Below are 24,229 nucleotides of genomic sequence, written 5' to 3' on the forward strand. Positions count from 1 at the left end.
AATGCGCCGGAGGGAGAAGCACAGGCAGTGCTGCCATGGGAGCTCTCGGTGGGGAGCACCAAGGGACCCCTCCCCATTGCATTATTCGGGCTCTGGGAGCAGAGAGGCCTTCCCCTGCTCCAGCTGCACCCCAGGAGCTCAGCACCGTGGGAAGTGCCCGCTGCAGGACTCAGCCCTTCACCGCCACGCTTGGATGGAGAGGTTGCGCCAAAACCTTGGCGCTTCAGCACATCTCCCCTACCAAGACGCAGCTCTCCGGCTTTGTGCCACTCCATTAGACAGCACTTGCTAAACCCACCCTGGCTCTTCTCCTTGCGAATAGCCCTTCAATTCTCTCCCTGGGTTTGCAGGGAGCTGTGGCCGGGCTGCGGTGCCCGGCGGCACGGCGAGGCCACCGGCGGAGCGGGCTGCGTGCGGCAGAGCAGCAGGGGGAGCTCAGACATCCCATTTGGCTCTCTCAAAATGTCAGTCCTTGAGACCTTCTGAGCAATTAAACAAAATTTAGTGTGAATCAATCATACAGACATGAGGGTGTAAAATAATGAAGATAGATGTTGTTTAAACCCTTCGAAGAGTTCCTGCCTGCGCCAGATATCATCCTGAGCACTATTAGATTATCCAAGTGACCTTAGAAGCGTTCAAGTGCCCACATCAGCACGTTGAGATAGGAGGAAGCGGGTGGCGATGTGCAGCTCCACCAGCTCATTTGCCTCCTGGTTTTGGTCCCTTCTTTTTCAAAGCACCTCCTTCCCCCAGCTCTGTGGGCACGATTTGGGTCCACACAGAGGCTGAGCACCGTGGCGAGCGGTGCCCACAGCAGGGTGGCAGCAACTGCTGGAGCGAGAGGAGCTCTCCTCCCCTGCGTTCCTTCTGTCCTGCTACAGGGAAATAAATCTTTTGCTTTGAGAGTGAAAATCCGCCTTAAAAACTTCCCAGATGTGGGACCAATATATTCAGTTTCACTCAAGGTTCCTGAATCCGAGGTCTGTGCCGGGCTGGCCGCTCGCTCCTGTTTCCTCATCTGTGCTTTACAGAGGAAGCAGGTGGGTTTAAAGCTCTCTAAAGACACCAAAGCAGTTCTTTACAAAGTGACTTGCAAAGCAAAAATGAAAAAAAAAAAAAAAAAAAAAAGATTATTTTTCCCAGGGATTTTTGAGCATATGAAGCACAAAAATAATCACATAAATGGCACAAAGGAAAAAAAAAAAAAAAAAAAAAAAAAAAAGCAAGCATTAGTCTAAGTCAGCAATCCAAATGCAGCCTCCCTGCTGCTTCGCCTCCATGCCACCGTGACACGACACGTATGTCTGGATTGCAATGAGCTCTTCTGCTTAGTGCAGACCCCTGTTCTGGAGCAGCCCCCATATCCCTGCCCCTGGCCACGCACGCACAGGCACGAAGTGCTCTGTGCATCCTCCAGACGCCTCTCCCAAGCAGGGAGGTTTCCATCCTTGTTTACAGCTCTTTCCTCCTTCTGCCATTTCTTAAATAAAATAAAGAAATAATGTGGTGAAAGCGTCGTTTCTCCTGCAAAAATCCAGATCTGTATCTTCCACCCCTAGGAAAACACGTACAGCATCAAGAACCTGTGCTGGCGTCTCCTTTCGTCCTGACCTGTGCCAAATATGCAGGTGGCTTTGGAGCAGCCAGCGATGAGCACACGCAACCCCATCTTGAGCGGTTACCGCCCTTGGTCTAGACAGTTGTTTTTTTTGCTCCAGAAATTCGTGATACTTTTCATTGAGAAATCTCTTCGACAAAGAAATGCCTGGGGAGCAGCAGCTGGGGTGTGGTGAGGCCGGCAGGCTCGCAGCCGAGCGCAGGGCTTCCTTTTCCTTGTGCCTTCCCGTGGGGATCCTGCAGCCCCCCGTGCCCCAGAGCCTCACCGGGGTCTGTGCAGAGCCTCAGCCTCGGAGCTCACCCCCCTGCAGGGCCGCAGGCCTTCTCACCGAGCTGTGCTTGGCTTCAGGTGCACATTGCACATTGCACTGGGGAGTCGGTTGTTTTGTCTTGGGCTGAAACAAAAGTGGCATAAAGTCAGCTTCATTTCTGTGATTTCACTAATGCGGTGGGAAAAGAGGAAACTGGCTTCTTCCAAGGAAGAAATGCTGATGCTCTTTCATAATTTCTATAATGACATTTGATATTATGGTGATGAGTGCCTTAGAAATACATATGATAATCATTATAATCAAGCACATGTGTCTGGAGAGTGTAATAGGTACATTCGATAAATTGGAAAATAAACATGTGTTAAGGAACGACTTCTAATATTAATTTCCATTTTTAGAAAGCAAGGTCCCAGATCCAAACGGGGATTAAAGAGCCAAAACGGGACTTTAAATGGGACAGATGCCTAAATCCAGAATCATAATCCCCAGCCCTCCCACTCGGCCGCTGCTCACAGTGGAAGCAACTGCTCTCGCGTGGTGACTCAGTGTGGGAGCGCGCACGTGGCCCCACCACCCAAATTCTCCAGCAGTGAGGTGTTCCTCATGCCTGCCTCCCTCGGTGGGAGCACCCTCGGGTGGGTGGGTGGATGGATGGATGGATGGATGGATGGATGGATGGATGGATGGATGGATGGATGGATGGATGGAAGGATGGCTGCTGCCTCTCGTGCCATATTGTTGGGATGCCTGTGGGCAGAACCTGAGTTTATCTCTCCATGCTGAAACACCGCTCTGCTCCTGCAATTAAACGCAAACATCCAAATGTGCCACTGCATCTCCAATTTAGCAGTAAGTAATGGCAGGCCTCTTACAAGAGGCAGTAAATAAGGATAAGTAACAGCCCCGACTCACCTCCACGCCGCTGGAGCTTTGCAGCGATGTAATGCGGCGGCACGCAGCAGAATTACTCCGGGACAAAAGTAGGGCAATGCTCTGCTGAATGAGGCACATCGCATTCTTTTTGAATGGAATAAAAACAAAATCTCACTTCATGGACTTCTCAGGCAAGTCCAACAGCTGTTGTAAATCAGAGTAACCCCACTGGCTTCAGTGGATCTACTGCAATTTATAGCAGCTGGGAATCTGGCCTCGCGTTCCCCAGATAGGTACTGGATTTTACCATTAGCAGTTTAATCCTGTAAGTAGGGATTTATTACAGAAAGGAAAACATGAATAACTGTGAACACAATGAGCAGTGCTATATTTTGAAAAGAGTCAAAGAATATTATTAGAAGGCGCATAATAACTCTTAAGAAACAAAATTAATATAACAAAGCCAGGCGCTGCAGTTATTTGGCCTCTTGAGCTGAGGAATTTAACTTTTCCAGAAAACCTTGGCCCTTGACTGAAGTGCTGGTAAGATGGAAGACACTGTCTCCATCCCACTACACAGCCTATTGATTTTATAAGTCATCAATGTATATTGTCTGTCTATACTATTAACAGGACAGGCAGGAGGTGCACATAGTCATTTGACTGCATAAGCCAGTTGTCCCATGCTGTGCCCTATGGGAAGCCACTGATTCTTACACTTGGAGCAGGGACAATGCAACTTAATCAGACTGACAGGAAACAGGCAGCAATTACAGTGTGCAGCTACATCTGCTGGGTTCCACTTCACTGAAGGAAGAGTTATCTCAATTTTAATGTACATCCCTTTTTCATGTTTCATTTAACCTCTGCTGTATTATTAAACACATCAAAATATAATGACAGTCGTTAAAAAAGAAAAAGAGAACATTTTGGAAATTTTGGACTCTCCCCCTTTATCTGTAATTTAACAGTACCGGTTTTACTCTCCTGTAACATTCTGCAGCAGTGGAAGTCTAATTTAATATATAGTGGTGTTTATTTTAAATAGCGAGCACAGACCCAATCCCTCTTCTCGCAAAGTCAATGGCAAAATAACTACTGATTCGCTGAGAGCAAGATGTGACCTGCTGATACCAGGTCTTATTAATTTAGACAGCGGAGTGAAGCCTTCCCGATACTTTGCTCATTTTCACAAATTGTGGTGCTAACCTTGAAAGGTTCTTATTGTTAGTGTTTCACTGGCAAAGGAACAACTCGGGATTCTTGAAAACGTCGGTGTGAAAACTGGGGTCAAGGGAGGGAAACCTGCCTCTTGAAAACCAACGGGAGCTGCCCCACAGGCTGCGAGGGAGGGAGCCTTGTCCATCCTGCCTCAAGCAGGCAGTCATGATGCTACATGCCCGGAGCCAGGATCAGGGATCCTGTAGATCCTGGGGAGGAGGGCGATGCTCTACCACTGAGCATCCCACCAGGAGTGTTTGTGAGATCAGGGACAGCTTCATGCTCACATGGTCAATGGTCAGACACCTCCACCCCTATGAAGAACAAGCCAGTGTTGAGCTTCGTTTAGCAACAGATACAAATTGAGATGCAGGAATCACTAGGCTGGAAATGGGACCAAAACCTTGGCTTTTCAGGTCTGTGAAATACCAAGACTCTTGGTTGTGGAGCCTGATGTAGACAAAGTTGGGTCTATCACCAGCCATAGAGCATCGTGCTAATGCTGCAGGGTGGTTTATTAAATATCTTTAATAAACTGCCTAAATGTGTTCAGGTATCCACTAAGAACATTCTTAACATTTACTTTTTTTATTGCCACTGAAAACAGGACTGAGGGCTTACCATACCCAACCTGCCTCAAACTTTCAGAAATATCCTTTCTGGCCAGATGTTTATTTCTTTATTTCTTTATTTCTTCATTTTATTTTTACACAATATTTCCAGTACATATGAATTTCTTAATATTCATGTAAAACATATCTGCATGACATCTCCAGAGGTTTACAACGTGGTGCTGCTGTCAAGACTTGGTGCTCTTTCCTCTCCAGCTGATCACTGGCTACCTTTCAGTTTTATCTGGGACTTTTACACTCAAAACCACCCCAGGTGCCCCCAGGGATTCAGCTGGGTCACGTTTAACCTGCTGAGTGCTCCAGCTGGGGACCAGCACGGGGCAGTGGCCAGGCCCGGCCGGGTGCTGAGGCCTGCAGCGGCCGCAGGGCACAGAGCTGCCATGGCCAACTTGGGCCTTAGCCACATCTCTGCCTTGATTCTTCCTGTTTGCTCCCTTCTCCTCTGCTGGTGTTACCAGCCCGCTACAGTTTAGAGTTTCCTTCTGCTCCTGTGTTCACACTAAGGCCTGGTTTGGTCCCTCATTCGGCGGCCTCCCAAGCATCGCTGTCTTCTATCTGCCCCATCAGGCTGTAATTTGTAAAGCCAACAAAAGAGCGAGTCAGCACTATCTCTCGAGTTTCCAGTGTCATCTTTTATCAGTGTGTATCTTCCAGATCCAGCCAACGCTGCCTGTAATCACTCTTGAGCTTGTGAGAAGTCTTACTGAATCACCTTCCCGGGTCAGCAGGGCCATTTACACGCTTCCAGCCCGGCGGCGTGCACTGCTGCTTGCAGAAGCAAAGCCGCCTGTGGCAAGCTCTCTAGAACCAAGGCTGAGTTTATTTGTGTAAAAAAAGTAAGAACAAAACAAATTGTATGACGGTAGCATTGCACTAATTATTACTACTTGGTAATAATCCTAGAATTGGATGCAGAATAATCCCGCGGGAATATATTGCTATAATTTATTTACGTAATATTTTGTTCACTGAGGGAGGCATATGAGTTGTGCATCTCAAGTCAGATTCTCAATTGATTAAATCTAGACTGAATTCAGAAGAAATAAAGTGATTTACACCACTGAAGGATCTCTGTTTTGCAGAAGCTTCCAGCAAGGCTTTCCACTGCAGAGACCACACAGTTCTCCGGGGTGACTGCATCGCACCCAAATGTCTGAATTGTTATGCAGGTAGTTCTGAGCAGCAACACCAGCTCATTTCGTACCGATGAGCTTTCTTGCCATAAAGGAGGGAAGCATTCGGACAGATACCAGTGTGAGAAGTCAGCGTGGTGAAGCTCTACCAAAAGCTGCAGCCAGGAGTGCAGCGGAGTAAATAACTCCACGGCTACAGCCCTCAGTAGGGACACGGCAGTGACAGAACACTTCGGGTTTCATTTCTGGGTGGCAAAAATGCATCTAAACCACAAAATCCATAGGTTTGAGATGTTTCATAATCATAGTGCTTCACAGTGGTGCCTTCGTAGCATCTGGGATACCTTTGGTATAATTCAGGTGCCTTGTAAACATCGGTCTCAAATTTTGACGAGCAATATGACTGTACAGATACATTAGAGGCAAATTTGGGCACAGAAAACAATTAGAGCTCCAATATCAAGAAACTTTTACTTCATAGCAAGAGGGTTATTTCTCTGCCAGGGTGCCGCGGGGACCTGCTCCCATGACAACCCCAGAGGCTGGAACACCTTACCGCGATGTCAAATTGCAGCCCCTCATCCTCTGAAAATAACTCTCAAGTACAGGCCAGGTGCGTCCATGCTGCATGCCAGATGAAACATCTTAGCTGAAGCCAACCGGCACATCTGGAAAGGCCCTGCTGGCTTCTGCACGAGGCACGGCCTGTTTGCACCGTGCAGCTTCCACGATGCTGAGTGCCATCCTGTGCCACATCTAGAGAGATGCTGTTGGGTATTACAATAACCTGTTCTATAACCAGGTTAATCAGACAGCACGCCTACAACCTGGGGCACTGCTCCCATAACATCTTCCATGCAACAGAGGCCACCCTACCCCAACTGTACGAAAGCACAGACTGTTTGACAGGCGCTAACGAGGAGCCCCAGAAACCCACCAGCAGCAGAACCAACCCATAGGCCCAGAGAAGCTGCTAGAAAGTTGTCTGTGTCAAAAAGTTCAAATTAGTCCAGTAAGTGCAGGGCCACAGCCCTCTTCCCATCACACGGCCCAGGCAGACAGCTTACTCATGCCTCCGTAATGCTCAACAACTGCTCACACAACCCACAGCCCACTTGTTTTACTGACATCTCCCTGCATGAAGTGCACTGGTCGTGCTTTGGGGGTTTCTGCACAGCTAAATTCAGGAAGATGCTGCTTGACCAGCTCATCTGCTCAGGGAGAAGCTACTTTTAACAGGGCACTTTGAGAAAGGCCTAATACATGTTCAGAGCTAAGCAGGGATCAGGTCTGCAAGACCTTGTGCTGGAAAGTCTCTTCGTTTTGGAAAACCAGCACAGTGCTGTAATAGCGGGGCAACTTCCCTGAGAAGCTGTCACCCAGCTGGGCTGGAGCTTACATGATCCAGCAGCTGAATTCGCACTGCTTGGGCACCCTCGGGGTCAGGCAGTGTGGCCAACAGGCCGATTTGGTGCTAAGGATGTGACTGCAGGGCAGAACACAAACAAACAAACAAACACCGTGGGTAATTTGCGCAGGGAATTACTGCAAAATAAGCACGTATTTACATGGTATATCATGTTCTGAAATTGTGTTACCTGGCTGGGGCAAAGGCACAAGCATTTTAGGGTATATTCAAGACCTCCTGGCTTTCCCAAGCTGTGCAGGGCACTGGTACTACCCCAGCCCTGCTGCAGTGCCGCCTCTCCTCCATTTACTGCTCCAGCTATCAGGCACTGCTTGCTGAAGGGCATGCAGAAAGCAGCTCAGCAGCAGGTGAAACGCTGCAGCTGCACTGATGTAAATGTTCTCCTTTGTGTAACCAAAACGTGCCAGGACCCATCGCCGAGGATGACAGTTTTTTTTTTCTAGCTGGAAACCAGCTTTTCTAACACTTTTTTTTATGTGTGTGCTTCCAGTCTATTTACCCCAGCACTGTCACACTTAGTGCAGGGCTTGGATGTGGCCATTTAGAGAAGGGAGGGAATCACTAAAGTTTTCTCAAAGGTTTTACCTTCAGTTTTGGAACAGGTTTGTTCCCCTCTGTTGGAAGATGAGACTCCTGACATGCATTGTGAGGCCAAGGTGAGAGGTACCCCACACCTCCGGGTTTATTACAGCTCGTTCAGAGATGATTGCAGCTCCCACCAGTCCTACCTGGGTTGCTAATAAAGTCTGACCATTAAAAATCGGATCCGTTCTACCACTTCAGACGAAGGGCATGGCATCTAAGAGGAAGAAATAATTATCTGTTCTGCTTTGCTCTCTGTGCAAGCACAGTGCCCTGTCTGTTGCCCAGTTCTCCTTCCCCAAGAGGCCCAGGACAGCCTCCACCATGCCACGATTGTCACCTGCTGGATGCCTACCCACAGTTCTTGCCTCCAGCCTCATTATGCACTTAATTAAGAATCACTGGTTTACATGTGCCAGTCTAAAACCGGCTTGTCTAACATAAATTGAAAGCGTTAAACCAAGATGATACTTTCAAGCTGCAACCTAAAGAAAATATATGAAAGCAAGTACTCCGCCTGGAAAACAATGAAGAAACCAACCGGAGGGGGTAATCAGCATTTGAGGAGTCTTTAATCTAACAAGGACATCTTAAGTGAAGTTGCCTGGAAAAAAAAAAAAAAAAAAAAAAGGTTATGTGCAATTGCCAAACACCTACCCATATTCAGAGGATTCCTCTGAAGCACCACATGTTAATTGGAAGGAAGTTGGAAAGCTTTCTATCAGGATCTGATAATAAGCTTCATTAATATGGGGTACAGTGGTGCATTGCATATTAATAAAAAGGCAGCCTCAGATAATTAAAGGGTGAGTTGGTTGAGAAGTAGATGTCTATATGATGTGGGAAAAAGGTCTAACCCAGCTCTATCTGACATCCACACGCTTATCCAAATAAATATTTATATATACAGATAAGAGAACATGCACCAGTAAGAGATGCAAGGTAGTGTGGGTAGCTGAAGAAAGCGTGGCTCAGCTGGAGGTGGTAAACAGAAGCAAACACCCTGCAGAAATGGGGGTGAGTACTTCCATTTCCTGAAGACTTTGTGAGTGCAGGGCCTGAAGAGGTTGTCTGCTTGGGACAAATGACCCTAACATGTAAAAAATATTGCTGCTCAACTCTAAGAACACAACTAAAAGAATCGTTCTGTTGAGCAAGACCTTAGATTAGATATGAATTATTCCATTTTCATTTCATTTAGTTTGATTTTCTCTCTATTTCCTATTTTCTAAATTAAATAAACCTTGCTTGATTTAAGATAATTTTCCTTTACTGACTATTACTTAGGGATAAGCGTTGCAAAGCCGTTCCATGAGAGGAGGAAGACAAAACTGGAGGTTTAGAGGACCAGAAGTAAAGCAGATATCCAAGTGAGATATATGGCAAAGGGTGAGCTGTCTACACCTCAGCCCAAGAACTGCTGCAAATCCAGGGAGATTCTGGATAGAAAGGAAACAGGGGAAAGTCTTAAAGCAAAGGTGTTAGATAAAAAGAGACATGGTCTAAAAGAGACCATGTACAACCTGTATATGATAGGTCTTGTTCAAATACTTCATCTCTTTCTCCACATCTAACATCACTGCCACGTTGTACCACTCCACATACATACCCACAACTCATATGACTGCCATCAATTAAATTAAATAATCATTTAGATAACAGAATTGTTTCATATTTCCATCTTTTTCTGGTTGCAACATCATCTGTGAATTAAAGTTTTATTAAAACGTACAGCTTTAAGAAATAAGCTGGCTTTGATCAATACCACACTCTTTTCCAGTGCTTCTAGAGACACTGCCGAGCTTCCTTTGCTTCTCCTATTCTTAAAATTTTCATAAGTTGAGCTACTCTTGTATTTACAGATAGTACAGCAAGAGGGACCCATAACTGGTAAATAGAGTTGGATGCTGTACCTTTTTTCTTGGGAGTTATGTGAAGAGATTATGGGCTTCAACAATTTAACTGCCTTGTTTTATTTCTGCTTTATATTGCAGTTGCATCTGGAAATCAGAAAATTCAGTTCTGAAAAGAAGAGAGGGAGAGAGAGGGGAGCAGGGGAAGAGGAGGAAAGCAAGAAAAAAAAGAGAGAGAAATTGGAGCGGGTTAGGCTGGGCATGTCCAGTCGCTCATTTGGCTTGATTCAGTGAGTTTTTTTCCCAAACTATTAATATCTACAAGCTGAATGGCATTTTTCTCTTTTTTTTTTTTTTTTTTTTTTTTTTTTGTTTATTTGTTTCATTTTTCTGCTTCCAGAGAGATGGGCAGCAAAGCATCTCTCTAACACTGCACCCCCAACCCCATGAGCATCTTTACCAGATTAATGCCTCCAGTCTCGTAGCTCTTCAGCAGCCACTCATGTATGCAAAGCAAATTGGTTCGGGTTTACCTAGAACATCGCTGCCCACCCTGTAATTTGTAACTGCTGTTCGCAGTGACAGAACCTCTTAATCACGCGACAGGCCAGAAGCATGCCTTAAACTCGTGAAAAGCAGCAAACTTTTTAAGGACGAAACACCAGAAGCGGCTAAGCACCACCTGGGCAATCAGACCCAAGCCACGTTTTCCCAGGGGACCAGTATCCATCCCATGGACCGTGCTTGTGGGGTGGGCACCCAGAGGCTTCTGTCCCCCTGCTGCTCCCATCCCACAGCCCCTCTGCACCCACCTGCACCCAGAGGTCCGGGTCCGTGCTTGATGCTGCTGCTGCGCCTGCCCGAGGACAGCCCCGATGTTCCCCCTGCACGGAGCTTTTCCCTTTGCATCGGTTTGGATCCGAGAGCTGGCTTTGCATGGAGAGGTGCCTTCGTTCCCAGCTGTGCACAGCACGGTTCTGACACCGCTTGCACTCTCCAAACTCTTGCTTCACCGGAAACAGCGACCAAAGCAAACTACAGGGGAAAAAAAAAAAAAAAAAAAAGACAAAAATGAACAACAAAGAGAAAAAAAAAAAAAAAAAGAAGGAAATGCTGAAGCAATCACTCCTCTTTATACATTTGTTTTGCTGTTTGACACAGGCAATAAATTGTCAGAGTTACCAAATAACCATTGAAGTTCAAATGATGTACACAAATCTAGAATCTCGGTTAGCTGCTGGCTGGCATACTTCAGGAATGCCACTGTGTCCTCCAGTGTAATTCTGTATCAATGACTTTACCAAATAAATCTCGTTGCTGGTTTATATTAATGAACTGTCACAGTTCCCATTGTTTTCCCATGGTCTTGCAGCTGCATTCTTTCACAGGTGCTTGGCAAATTAAAATGATGCTGGTTTGGGGTTTCAGCCTGATACAAAATCACTCCTTCAGCAGATTGTTAGGGAGTTATTCAAGCAAGAAACACATCTTTCCTTCAGCCGTTCTGCTTTTCTCCTTAGCCTTCCCTTCCTTCACTGACCCTTCGCATTTCTGGTGCTTCCCGGTGATGAAATAAAAAGCAAGATTGCTTCTTGTTCCTACTTAAAACTCATCTGACAATAATAAGCCGGGAGAGAAAAGCGTGGCTCAAGCCTGCTCGGCTGTCCTGCTGTAAATCAAAATTGCTGGACCCGGTGGTGGTGCGAAGTGCCATCGCCCTGCTGCTTCACGGAGCTGAGCTCACTCACCAACGGGCCTGGCACGGCTCGGACGGGTAGAGCTGGTGGGATAATTGGGCTGGAGAATTTGTTAATCCAAAAAAAAAAAATAAATAAGCTGTGCTCTCACCCCTCGGGCAAGGCCAATCTCAAGGGTGTGTGGAAAGGGCCACGGAGGGGTCTACAGAGCCCGCTGGCCACCGGGCTCCGAGGATGGGGGGCAATGTGTGCAGCAGCCGTGCTCCGCGATTCCCCGCCGAACCCGAAGGCTCGCTGTTAAAGTCACGGGCGAGGATGAGCTATTAAATATTTGCCATGAGGTTCAACGGTTCTTGAAACAATCCAGGAGGGCATCGTTGCTTTTATTTAAAATCTTTCACTTGTGACTCGACGCTAACAATAACAAAGAGAACATTTAATATGCAAGAGCATATTCATTTACACTAGCCAGGCGCAGTTTTGCTTTGAGTTTCCTCCCTCTAGTGCTTTTTCTTTTTTTAACCTAATCCCCTATTTCTTTTCAACTTTTTAAGCTCTCTCTCATTTTACAGACAACACAATCAATGTATCTGAAAAAGGCTCTAGAGTTCCTGCTGGGGAACAGGAGATTATTATATTTTAGGGATAACTTCATGCGTTTCCATTACTCCTTCTAAACCAATTTGAAGATATTTAATTATATTGAATGCATATTAAGCAGCAAAAGAAGGTTGTGCTGGAGATGAGACGCTGCAGCAGCTAAGTTTTGAGTTCTCTTTTTCCAGCTTTGTTGCCCAGACCTCGTGGCAGTGCCCTGACAGACCCCACAGAGCTGTCACCCAGCAAGCTTCCTCCAGTTCCCCGGTCCCAGTGTGATTAATGGGGCAGGTTCCTAACAAAGATGACAACTTAGGGTAAATTATATGGATTCATACGCTTTTGAACTCGTAATAGGTTTATGCTGCAGGCCCCGGTGTCCAACACAACACACCCTGTCTATAACATGTTTTGCCCCCAGACTCCAGCTCCTGGGTTGGGTCCCAAAAGATTGGGATGTGTGGGGAAACTGGCCAAGCCACGTTGTTCTGAATGGGATTGGGGGAGAAAAGTGAAGGACATTTTATTTTTCAGGAAGGACAGCTTACACCAAAAATAACCCCACATCTTGATCCCATTGGTTCTCATGCCAACCACAAGCTTTCAATGCAACTTCTTCTGTCTTTAGTCTTCCTCCCAAATTCACCAGTTCTGAGCACGAGAAAATTCAGCCTATTGTGTGATGCTCATTGTGTCAGTAAAAACAGCATATCACAATCCCATTTTTTGCAGAAATTGTGGGTAGGTTTCTGTAAAAAAGGAGATGCCAGAGATTTAAGATTCCAGAGTTCCTATTATTAATATCACATTAGTTATCAATGCAGGACTCTTACCATGGATACACAAATCTGTTTAGTTTATTTTTAAAAAAGAATGGGAGAATCTTTAGCAAAAATCCTAAAACTGCAATGTTTTTGCAATCAACATGATAAAGGGATGATTTCAAGTATTTGAGGATGAAAATTTAGCTTTTTATTGCATTGAAAACATTCTACAAAAGCCAAGCCCTGCTTCACTCTCTCTTTTGAGTCTTCTTCCGGCTAAACCTTGACTCATTAGAAAATCTGCCCAGTTAAAGATGGAAAAAAGCTTTGGAATTTGATCTCATTTTTACTAAAAATGTCCTCTTGCCTTTTAGGAACCACTGCTTAAAATAATATTTACGTTGGATTTAACCACTGCCCTACGATGCTATTTTAGCCCACGGAGGGCTTGCTACTGGTTCGTGCAGAAATGACAAGACATGGGGTGTTTCATCTCTTTCTCACCAGCTGCTAATTGCATTACAAGATGCGAACTTTAAGCGTATGAAAGTGTTATTTCCAGCCTCCAAGCTGAGAGTCTGCTCAAGACAGGTGGGAGCCTAGACATTGTCCATCCTTTTTCCCTTCTTTTTGAGCCAGTGAGATCCCGTTGGTGCCCAAATTACAGAAGCGTTACCAAAGCACAGGAAACAACCCTTAGACTTATTCCAGATAAGCAAATTCAGCAAACACAGCACTAAGACACTTGGGCTTGATTTTGTGCCATTTGTCAGGAATATTTCTTCCTGATCTGCTGGCTTATCGCTATATCGTGCTATCCCATCTTTTCCCTTTGCCACGGGGTGAGGCATTGTGTCTCCTTGGTGCTTTTTGCCGGGATGTCTTTGATGTATTTTATGGCTTCTCGTAGCCGGAGGAAGTTTCTCCTTGCACTTCCTCACATTGGACACTGGGTTGAAAGGCACGGCACAGGATTTGGTCACGAGTGAAGTGCAAAAAGTAAACAGATGTTAAAAAAAAAAAAAAAAGGAAAAAAAGGAAAAAATCACACTAAATTAGATCGTGGAATTTCAGAATTGTTTCATTTCCCAGACACAGCTGGGAAGTTATTAGGAACATATAGAAATAAGGATTTGTATTTTCTTTTGCTAGCTTATTTTCAACCGGAGACAACTTGCTTGAGTTCATCTTAGCACTGTGGCACTACAAAGCCACCTCGCAGCCACTTTCACGTTCACCTGTTCTGAGGGTGTCAAACCCATCAAAGGCTGTGGGGTGGAAATTTAAGATCCCCCCGTGGCCAGTGGAGATATGTGGGTGCAAGGTGGCCAAACATAGGTGTCTGCAGTAGGGTGAGCAGACACAAACCTCCCATGTAAACATCCAAAGTGCAGACAGCCTAAATTTAGATATCTGAGTCAAGAGTAAATCTTCCCTGCAGCGATAAGAAGCACTTCATCGGGATCCAAGACCAACAGAGGTTTGATGCTCGAAAACTCATGCCGCTATGGGTTTTCTGCTCTTTGTATTACTGTTTCCTTTCCAAAATCGTGAAGATGAAAGTTAAGCTGTTCCTAGGTCTGTGCAGTAATTGCACAGTGGAATATAAACCAGCTGCCCTTATAACTTGTGAATAAAAATAACAACAGAGCTGGGGAATTCAGATCTCACAGTTCAGCAGGAGCCTTCCCACTAATCCTGTTATGACTCCACTCTCTCAACAGAAATGTAACGCTTTATGAATCGACTTGCATAAAGATTGTCTTCTTATTCATTGTTCCCCATCACTTGTTGAATGATACCGGCTAAATACGCTGCTTTTAAAATGCCACCTATAATTGGGCTGCTCTCCTTGAGCAGGGCACGTCTTCGGATAAGGCACGCCATCGGTTTGCATTGTTAGATGCGGCGCCTCAGAAGTTCAGAAGTAGGTTGAAGAGTGGACAAAAAAAAATAATTTCTGCAAATATAAAGCAGAAGGTACTAGACTGACTGTTTCTTGGCAGAGGACACGCAGACTGACTGCCTGTGCCCACACAAGAGGCTGGAAACCAGTGACAGATCTGGCTTCGAATGAGAGCAATTCATGTTCTCAGTTGGTTAAAGGAGCTTACGTTTTCACTGCTTGGGGACCTCTAAATCAGCCCAGTGATCTGGACTGAGATTAGAGCAGGTTATTTTAGATAAAATAAACAATAATTTCTGGGATGATATCGATCAAAAAGATTATTCCAGCTTCTTTGCCAGAAGCATAACAGAATTCGGAGATCAGCCGGGCTCCTCTCGACATTTGCGTGCCCGTTGCGTTAAGGGTTCGTGCGTCCATCATTCCCCTACTGCCCCGTCCCCTCTGCCGGAGGCAGCCTTCACTCCTCTCTATCTCCACCGATTACAGAAAACCTATAGGGAGAAAAGGCTGCCATTCCCTTCTCAAATCTTTCTACGCTGGCACTATTAAAAATCCAGAAATCTCCATGGGAACACGACCTTATTTTGGATGTTGCATTCCCTTTCTTTAGGAGTGACATAGCTACTAAATGTGGGCGCGCCACATTTGGCCCCCAAATCCCAACCTCACACACCTGAAAAGCTCCTCACCCAAGTGCAGAATAATTCAGGGCTGGGCTCCTGGCAGAGCAAAGCCCCCACGTACAAAGACCCACGGCTCACGAGATGAAACCAAGACCCTCAGCATGGATAGCCTGGGCTGTTGGGACATCAGACAAATGCAACCTGTTTTAATTAGTAAGAATTTCAGTCAATATTCATCATCTGTGAACGTACACACAGGAAGAAGCCAGCAGAAGAAGACAATGTACCAGCCCTTCCTTTCCGTTGTTAATACTCTTGGAATTCAATAACAGTAAAAGAAACAATTACACGGACAATTATTTCAGTGTTTCCTTTTAAAACAATATAAAAGGTACAAAATGAACATTTTTATATGAGATACTATATTCGCTCCGATAGCGTTCTGATGTTTTCAATTACTCTTGTTTCCAAGATTACTTTGCACAGATAAAATAGTCATCTTGGAACATTAAAAAACAAAAAGAAACAACAAAAAAAAAAAAAAAGGAAAAAAGAAAAAAAAAATCACTCTCCATTTATGTAAATTTTATTCTTGACTTTTATAATAAAGGCCACATAGAGAAGTTAGTGCATTTGCAATATCCTTCTATTCATGCCTTCTTTTTTTTTTTTTTTTTTTTTTGGCGTGATTGTTCAAAATTCCACTGAATAATTGAATGAATAGATGATAGCTCAGAAGAAATATATTCTTTTAAAGAAGACATTTAATTATTATGTTTTACATACTGTGGAACATTAAAGTCACTTGGAAACAGCTTCAAAACAGTGGGTTATTATTTATTTATTTATTTATTTATTTATTCATTTATTCATTTATTTATTTATTTTTAAGTGGGGTTTGTTCACGATTATTTGTTTTGGGTAAACGAGTGTTTTAAAAGTCCACGGGTGACTTAGGAGCCTAAATCCAGGAAAAAGGCAATGAAAGCAGAGCTGCTGAGATTCCCCAGTATCTTTGTACAAGGTATCATAAATAATTTTGAACAAGGAAAGATTGAGATGAAGACAAGTTTGTCTGGAAGGTAACTAATTTGTCCATGAACTGGGGATGTCTTATGTGAAATGTCTTATGTGACAAGTGAATGTGCGTATAGATGTCAGCCTTATGTACACCTGAATGCGTTTTTTAATGTCACGTATATTACACTTTTATTATGCCTAACTTCATGTCCATGATTCAAAGGGGATCTAAGGAAAGGATTCTTTCGTGTGAAGCAAAACAAGGTATAGCAGGAGCAAAACGAAGGCTTGCCAAGCAAATAGAAAATCAAATATTAATTGCAGGAAGAATTTGTGGCCCCCATGTATACTTCCAAGGTCTAAATCAGGGGCAATGGGAGTACCACAGGCTTTGTGTTACCCAGTGCCACGGACAGGCAGAGGAGCCCCCTACGGAGGAGTATTTCCCATCCCTGCGCACACCAAAGATATTTGGGCTGAATGGAACTCAGCACAATTTGCCACAAAGTGCTAAGCCTACTCACCTGAGCTTTCTTACCCTTTTTCGGTAGAATTAGGTCAACAAGTGCTGTTTTGGCTCTGAAGAAGCTGCTTTACGTTCATTTTATCGACTCGCCGAGGCGGAGGCCCCACGTGGGTAGGCACTTTGCTGGTGCCAGACACAGCTGGGTTGGATTTGCGAGGTGCTCAGGAAGCAGAGAGCTGGTGCAAAACCAGAAATTATGTCCAGGACACCCCACCCTGGGCCACCAACCCGTCCCCCTGCCCCCCAGGTGCTCGCAGGGGCAAGCTTGCAGGAGCCAAAGGGGATCAGGCAGCCAAACACACACCCAGCCTACCTCTTCACATCGCTGGCGCTACAATGGAGATTAACTGAACTCAGTAATTTGGTTCATTCTTTCAGTAATTGTTAGGCTTTACCCAGCGATCTGGCACTCAGATTTGCTTGGAGTGTATTATCCGCTGCTCATACGGCTCCTGCTCGGCAATAGCGAGACTCAGAGCTCTGCCCGTGTCCTATCTCTTTTTTTCAGAAGAGCTACTTTTAAAACCTGGTGCAGACTGAATTTCTAATCCTTCAAACATTTGCAGAAATAGAGATTTCATCCCACACAATGGATTATCCAAAAGAGAAAGAAATATTGGCACAAATATCGCTCTGGCTGGGGTTTATTCTACAGCAAAGCAAATAATCTGAAAGAGCAGAAGAAGCCTGGTGGCCTGACTCCCATGTGTAGGTAGCATTGATGAGTAACGTCAAATTTCAATCTGCAATGCTTAACTATAACTTCAGCTAGTCATCTCGTGCCTTAAATAGACCAGAAAGCTCTTCATTACAACAAAAAGATATGTCAGCCTTTGAAAGCCGAGTCTCCTTTCAGGAAACAAGTAAATTTTACAGCCTTGCGCTTCGCCGTGTTCTGACAAAATCTGACCATCTTCCTGCACGTCTCTTGTGTGCTGGCGTTTCTGCTTTGAGAAGCACCCAGCCCAGCCAGATTGAGGTTTTCCCGTGCAGTGTGTGTGTGTGGATGCTCAGGTTTTTCCATGCCCGAGTTCACAGTATGCTCGGGAGCCTTCAGGATGTGGACATTTGGGAAGTGCGATGGGCTGCCACCACCATGGGTATGACAGAGCACAAACAGAGTCCTCAGAATCCATATTCATGCCAAAACTTCTTTGGGCTCCATGGAAAAAGTCATCACCCCCTGGTTTAACTGCCCAAAGGATGGACAGACAAACAGACAAAATCCTTATGTTCATTAAAGGAGGGCACGCCTGACCTCAGCCCTATACCAGCACTTGATATGGCTGCCCCTTGGGGCACAAAGCACTCATCCCATTTCGAAACGAGCAGGAAATTTCCAGAGAAGCATGGGTAGAGAACAGTGTGTGGAGTTTAACTTCATGTGTTGATTGGTTAGGCAGCTTGAGAGAAAAAGGTGATGAGCATCTGCTGAGCAAAAGCAAAGAAAAAAAAAAAAAAAAAAAAAGAAAAAAAAGAGGTGGTAAGCTTGCTAACCCCTATAGCATATGATACAGTCATATATTGTCAGCATGGAAATCTGTGGTTTATCGAAAAGTAGGTGTGCTCGGATGAGTAATATAAACGATGCCTAATTTTATAACGTGTATATAACGTGGGGACAAAGTGGCATTACTTGTACCATTCATTGCCACGCTTCAAGAAGAAGCTCAGACTGAAATTCTAAAGGTAAAGCTTACGTTTTAAAATCAATTGCATTTTAGAAATAGAAAATGTGAAATTTAATTTTAAAGAATTAATTATTTCCTCAGCTGGCAACACCAGGACTAGAGGATGACAAGTGCAATGTAGATTTCAAAGGAAGATCTCCTACCTGAAGTATTGTGCTCTAAACTTTTTATTTAATCTTTGCAGGCATCCTGGTCTTAGCCATCATCTCAGATTTTACCAGCGCATTAGAAGTGAGGGGCAGATTTTCTGTGGCACCCAGATATAAGGTAAAACTTGGAAACTAACTGACATTTAAGGGGCAGATAACTTGATTTTCACGTATTACAGCATTCAGTAGAAAGCTACTGTCTTATTACATTAGCAACATCATACTGTTATCAATTTTAAAGCACAGGAAAAAAAAATCCTTCTTTGGGAAATCACTAAATAGAGGACAGAATCTTCCTTTCTGTTACATCGGTTTTCATAGCTACTAATTAACGTGAGTTTTCAAAAGCTTCAAACAACAGCAAGTCTCTGAACTTGGAGAGGTAAGGTAATGAAACGCCCATGAAATGTAATTGTGCATTTCACTTCGTCTCGCAGAGAAAATCATCTAGAAGGGTCTTGTGCTGAACCACCAAGCCTGTGGACACTTTACAACGGCCTCCTGTACGTAGACTGGAATACAGGGAAACTACCACGATTGCTAAATCATTGACCTCTATTTCTGCATTCACATGTAGCAACCATTAGCTGTCCTAACTGGACAGGTAGATGATACATTGGACACAATATTGGATTTTTATTATTATTATTTTTGATTATCCAAAATATATAAACAGTCAAAACAGTTCCAGGTTTCTTTAGCAGCGAAAGCAACTCTGTTCTGCTGGGGGAGCTGCAGGCAGTACTTGGTACAGGAGTAGCCAAAGAGCTATTTTTTTAAAACAGCCAAGGCACTGAGATGCATTCTGCAAGTCAGGTTTTTTACAACGTAGCCCCTCGAAGTAAAGATTAAATGAACGATGATGAAACATGCTGACACTAAATGGCCGTAAACATTTTTCTGTATTTTTTTTTTCCAGAAACATTTGCATGTGAGAGTGAATAGTTCAGGGAAGGGCTCGTGATGGGTGCAAGACAGGGAGGTTTTCTACACTGATTCATATCTAGGGTAAGGTTTTATAGGGCACTACCTGCTCCAGGCTGCCAAAGCCAGGACGCAGTTACAGAGCAGTGCAGCAAGCTTCTTGCTACGCAGCCATCAAGGTGCCCAGCCAGTTGTCTCATTACCTCCTGAAAACAGCTTGAACTTTCTCAAGGCTCAGGGGGTGCCTCCTTTAGTTCACAGCTGAAGTTACCGCTACCAAATCGGCTGTTCGGCAAAGAGAAAAAGAGGGATATTTTTTATCAGGAGAGGTTGCTGTAGTCCTGAAGTCGCAGGAAGGAAAGAGGGCACAGCTCCTGAGGCAGAGCCTAAAAATAGCAAGTTAGGTTTTGCCTCCAAAAGAGCACTAAATACATGTTTAATTTTAACCACATGTGTGTCCCCATCTCGATTCAACACAATGTTGTAGCATGAAGCACACGCTTAACTAGGATTTAAAAATACACCCAGGGAGCTAAGCACATACGTGTGTGGTTCAGACCACAGAGATAAAACTGCTCATGGCCCTGCTTCCCAGCATATATTTAAGTGTCTTCTTGTCATTGTGCATCAGAAAATGGAGGGCTTTGTTACAGTCAAGGCTGCTCTACTGCCACGGAAAGCACCACAGTGGTCCAAAGACATCTGCTTAGAGTGCTTGTTTCATTGCAATCCTCTGAAGTAAAGCCTGGGGTGTGGAAAATGGAGGGAAGGAAGTAAGCATCTGTTTTCACATGCAATGTACTCCTGCAAGAAGATAGACTTTTTTTTTCCCCCCCTCCAATGTCAAATCCTGCAAAGAAGGCCTGCGAAAGACAGAAACTCACTGCAAAGCCAGCTGCGAGAGCAAAGGGTTCAAGAGAGCGGAGGAGACGTTTCATTAGGAAAAGGGCATGAGGTGGGAGGCCCACCTAGGGCTTTCTTGCTGCGAAGACAGAAATCCCGGAGGATTTGGGGTGGCTTTTGGCAGTGATCTTGGACGTCGGGCGAAGTGGGAAATGGGAAACTCAGCAACTCCACAGCGAGTCAGTTCTGTCAGAAGGGACGGTGCTGCTGGTGCCCGAGGAGGAGAGCCTCAATTGGGACAGTGACAATTGGGATTGATGGCGGAGGTTGTGGGGTGAGCCTGCAGGGTGTACGCTCACCCCGCCGAGCGAGAACGCGATCCTCCCGCCTTGCACGTCCGTCCGCATGACACACCAGTGGGACAGCGTCCAAGGCACTTATTAGCCCAAAGTGTGAATGTTGGCCAGATGGTTTCCTTGGATTCGGAATAGGCAAGAGGAGCAGACCTGTGATTTATTGTAGGGCCGCTAAGATGTGCAGCGACGATGGGCCTTGCTGCTGTTGTGTGGTCAGCGATGGTCGCACGTTCATGCTGCTCCTGCTTTCCTGAATCCAGATGCTTTGGGTGAAGTGGTGGGCTTGCCAGAAGCCAAAACAGCAGTAGCCAAAGACAGCCGAACAGATTGTCTTGCAGCTCTTTGAACTGTCTCATTGGTCATTTGAATATCTACTGCCAACTTTGATACAGCATTTTCCTTTCTGTCATTAGCAAGAGCAGTCAGTTTAAATCAACAGGCCAGAAAATAGCCCGAAATGTATTTCCTGAACGCTGGGACACAAGCTCTTTGGACTCACTCCCCAAACGTTTTGGCACCAGTGGAAAGACTCCCCGGGGATTTAATTTTCTCTTTACATGAAGAAGTTTTTTCATTAACTGCACCAGAATGAAAAAAAAAAACAGCTTTTGTAATATATAGCGGTCTAGATAGGCATGTTCAATACTTAACTCTCTGATGGCTTGTTCATAAGTCTAAAAAAAAACATTTAGAAAGCAGACCGGCCTTTTCTGCTCTCAGTTCACTTCACAGATTTAGTCCCCACTATGGGCTTTCCCTGAGCACGCTCTGAAATGCAGAATTAGCTAAAAAATTCAGAGCAGCTCCCCAGTAGGAGACACAGCAACGTTCCCGGAGTTGTGTGAAGCCCTCTGGTTTTCCATCAAGTACTGAGTTGTTTTATTGCCTTTGGTAATATTCAAATGCGATGCGAGAGATGCATATACGTTTACTCTTTCAATATATATATTTCCTCTTTCTGTGCTTATTTTATGATTGTTCAAACAATCATAAAGTGGATTTAATCTATTAAAGAGTATCTCACATACCCCATCTGCAAGTTCAGCTGTGTTGCTAAATTCGACTGGCTTTGTATATCAGTATTTTATACAGATAAACAAATATAAATCCATAAATACATGTTTACACTTAGCCAGTGTCATTTTTCCTCTTCCTGGCTGGATGAACAAAGACCTACTTCCACCCTTAGTTTAATATGAAACCTGCTTCCCCTCAAATTGTTGAAAATAGTTGGCCATGGATCGTTCACTTGGAAAGCAGACCTTATCCGAAATCTAGAAATAATAATATATATGTGGGTCCAGTTCAGAGCATTTAAATAAGCCCTGAAATTTTATTTTCAGTATCTTTGTTAAGCACAAATCCATGAATGCATGTTTTGATGTTGTTTTGTTTTGTTTTTTAATTAGGTTATGTCTTAAGATGTTCCCAGAAAACTTAAAACAAAGGTTGAAATTTCTGTCATACGCTGTGTGGTTTAATAAAAGGGGCTTAATACCGAAATGAAATAAATCTAGCATTAGAAAAATAAGCAGAATCAAAATCCATTTAACTGAAACCTGAAGCTCTTTATTTTTAAATCATAATACACTCACAGCAGAAGCTTCACTAAACACTGTCCCTGTCAGAGATAGCCCTTTATTCTTTCTTCTCTATCGCTTGTCAAGTAGCTAATTCAAGTAGCTAATTGTGCAAATAACTAATCCAACCACCATGTATTCTGTCAATTATTCTCTTTCTCATTCCCTTTCTGTTGTTACTCCCATGTATTTTTACATCATCTTTTAAGTAGATTATAAGGACAAGCAACACACATCACCACACAAAACCCCAAACCAAGGATCTCTGATCATCCTCAGTGCATCCGGGCTCAATAATAAAAATAATATTTAATAATAATAACAACGATATGCCATTTTCTTCCACCGATGTTGAGCTTTCAAATAACACTACGTTATATGTTAAATAATATAATTTTGGAGAATAAACTATTAAATCTCACAAGCTCTCTAAAAAGTCCCTGCACATGATGTACAAGCCAAGAAAATGCCAACTATCTTGGCATTTTCTAAGCAAGCTTTATAAAATGTTGTGAACTTTCCCCTTGGCCTTAGATAGTTTAAAATAATTTCTCTTGTAAAAACGGTGAGGTTGGAAACTCCGAAAAAGAGGGTTATTAGACAGAAGACAATCCTCGTTGTCTTAGCCTGACTTCAGTTGGGCAAAACCGGAGAAGAAAACTCTTGCCAACCTACTCAAAACTACTTGGTGCTTTACTTCGTGTTGAAAAGAAAAGCTAAGCAGCTATTTTTATGATACTTGGCCTTGAGTGCAAACATATCACCTCCAATGAATTGGCCATCAGGTTTTTAATCACTTAGTCATACAGCAGCTGCACGCTTGTATTCTTTCATGAAGTGTGTCACGTTGAAAGAAGTTTCCTATTTTTGCAAGTGAAGAACAAGCATGTTTGATTTCAACAAAAACAAGTAACTACGTTATTCTTCTTCTATCAAATTCTAGGAAGAAAGAATATAGAGGGGGAAAAAAAATCTTCAAGTGGCTACATTTTCTTTAGCATTCTTCCATTATTGATTCAGCAAAATTGTTCCTGCGTGAATTGTGACACTTGGCCTATCTCTCTGAAGACATTTGAGGCTGCTGCACATCACCACCAGCTCCTGTGGGCTTGGGGCTGCTGACGACCCGAGCCCAGGCTCCCTATTCTAATCCCCTTCCTGTGTTTCTTTAGAATGCTTTTTCTTGATTTAAATCATGCAGAAGACAGTGACAGATAGCTCTTCTGCAGATAATGAGGAAAGTGGTAACTTTTTGAAGCATTGAAATAAATTCATGTTTCGTTTCCCATGACATTTGGGAAATGATTGTAGATGCTCCCATGTGACTATTGGCACAAGATGCTAAAACCTTCCATGGCACTCATTCCTGCCTTAGATGTCAAAAAGATTTAAGTTCTTAGTGCTTCTTAGAAAAAAAAAAAAAAAAAAAGTCCATGATGTCTAATTCATCAGGAAGCATTTCTTTGCTGTGCGGGTGCTGGAGCCCTGGCACGGGCTGCTCAGAGGGACGGTGGAGTCTCCCTCCTTGGAGATCTCCAAAATCTGCCTGGATGAGGTCCTGGGCACCCTGCTCCGCGTGGCTCTGCTTGGGCAGAGGGCTTTGGACCGATGGACCCAGAGGTTCCCTCCAGCCTCAACCAGTGTGTGACCCCGTGATGCTGTGAATCCGACATCTGCTAGGATTAAATAAAAGTCTTACAAATCATAACTCTGTTTTCAAATGGCATCATTTATATGAAAAAAAAAATATGTTTGAGACAATAGCGGCGACTTGTAGAAATTGCAAGCTTCGTCCTACCTTTGCACAGATAAAAACAAATATTTAGCTCGGTGCCAAAAATACAGACAGAACTGCTAATGAGAATAAATTCATAGAAATTTAAATGATAGCATCTGAGATGGAAGCTGTACGCAAAAACTTTAATATGTGCTCAA

The 24,229-nt window shown here is 44.1% G+C and overlaps 1 long non-coding RNA gene across 3 annotated transcripts in view; it reads right to left on the bottom strand.

Annotated features, from left to right (window-relative positions):
- LOC113840255 (uncharacterized) overlaps positions 1-10,645 on the bottom strand; it is a 53,286-nt gene extending 42,641 nt beyond the window's left edge. For all 3 annotated transcript variants that reach the window (XR_011805886.1, XR_011805885.1, XR_011805884.1), the window contains exon 1: positions 10,428-10,645. This is a non-coding gene — a long non-coding RNA (uncharacterized lncRNA). The remainder of the gene's footprint in view (positions 1-10,427) is intronic.
- Between the last annotated feature and the right edge of the window lie 13,584 nt (positions 10,646-24,229).

Source organism: Anas platyrhynchos, chromosome Z, assembly GCF_047663525.1.
Source record: "Anas platyrhynchos isolate ZD024472 breed Pekin duck chromosome Z, IASCAAS_PekinDuck_T2T, whole genome shotgun sequence".
NCBI classification, from domain to species: domain Eukaryota; kingdom Metazoa; phylum Chordata; class Aves; order Anseriformes; family Anatidae; genus Anas; species Anas platyrhynchos.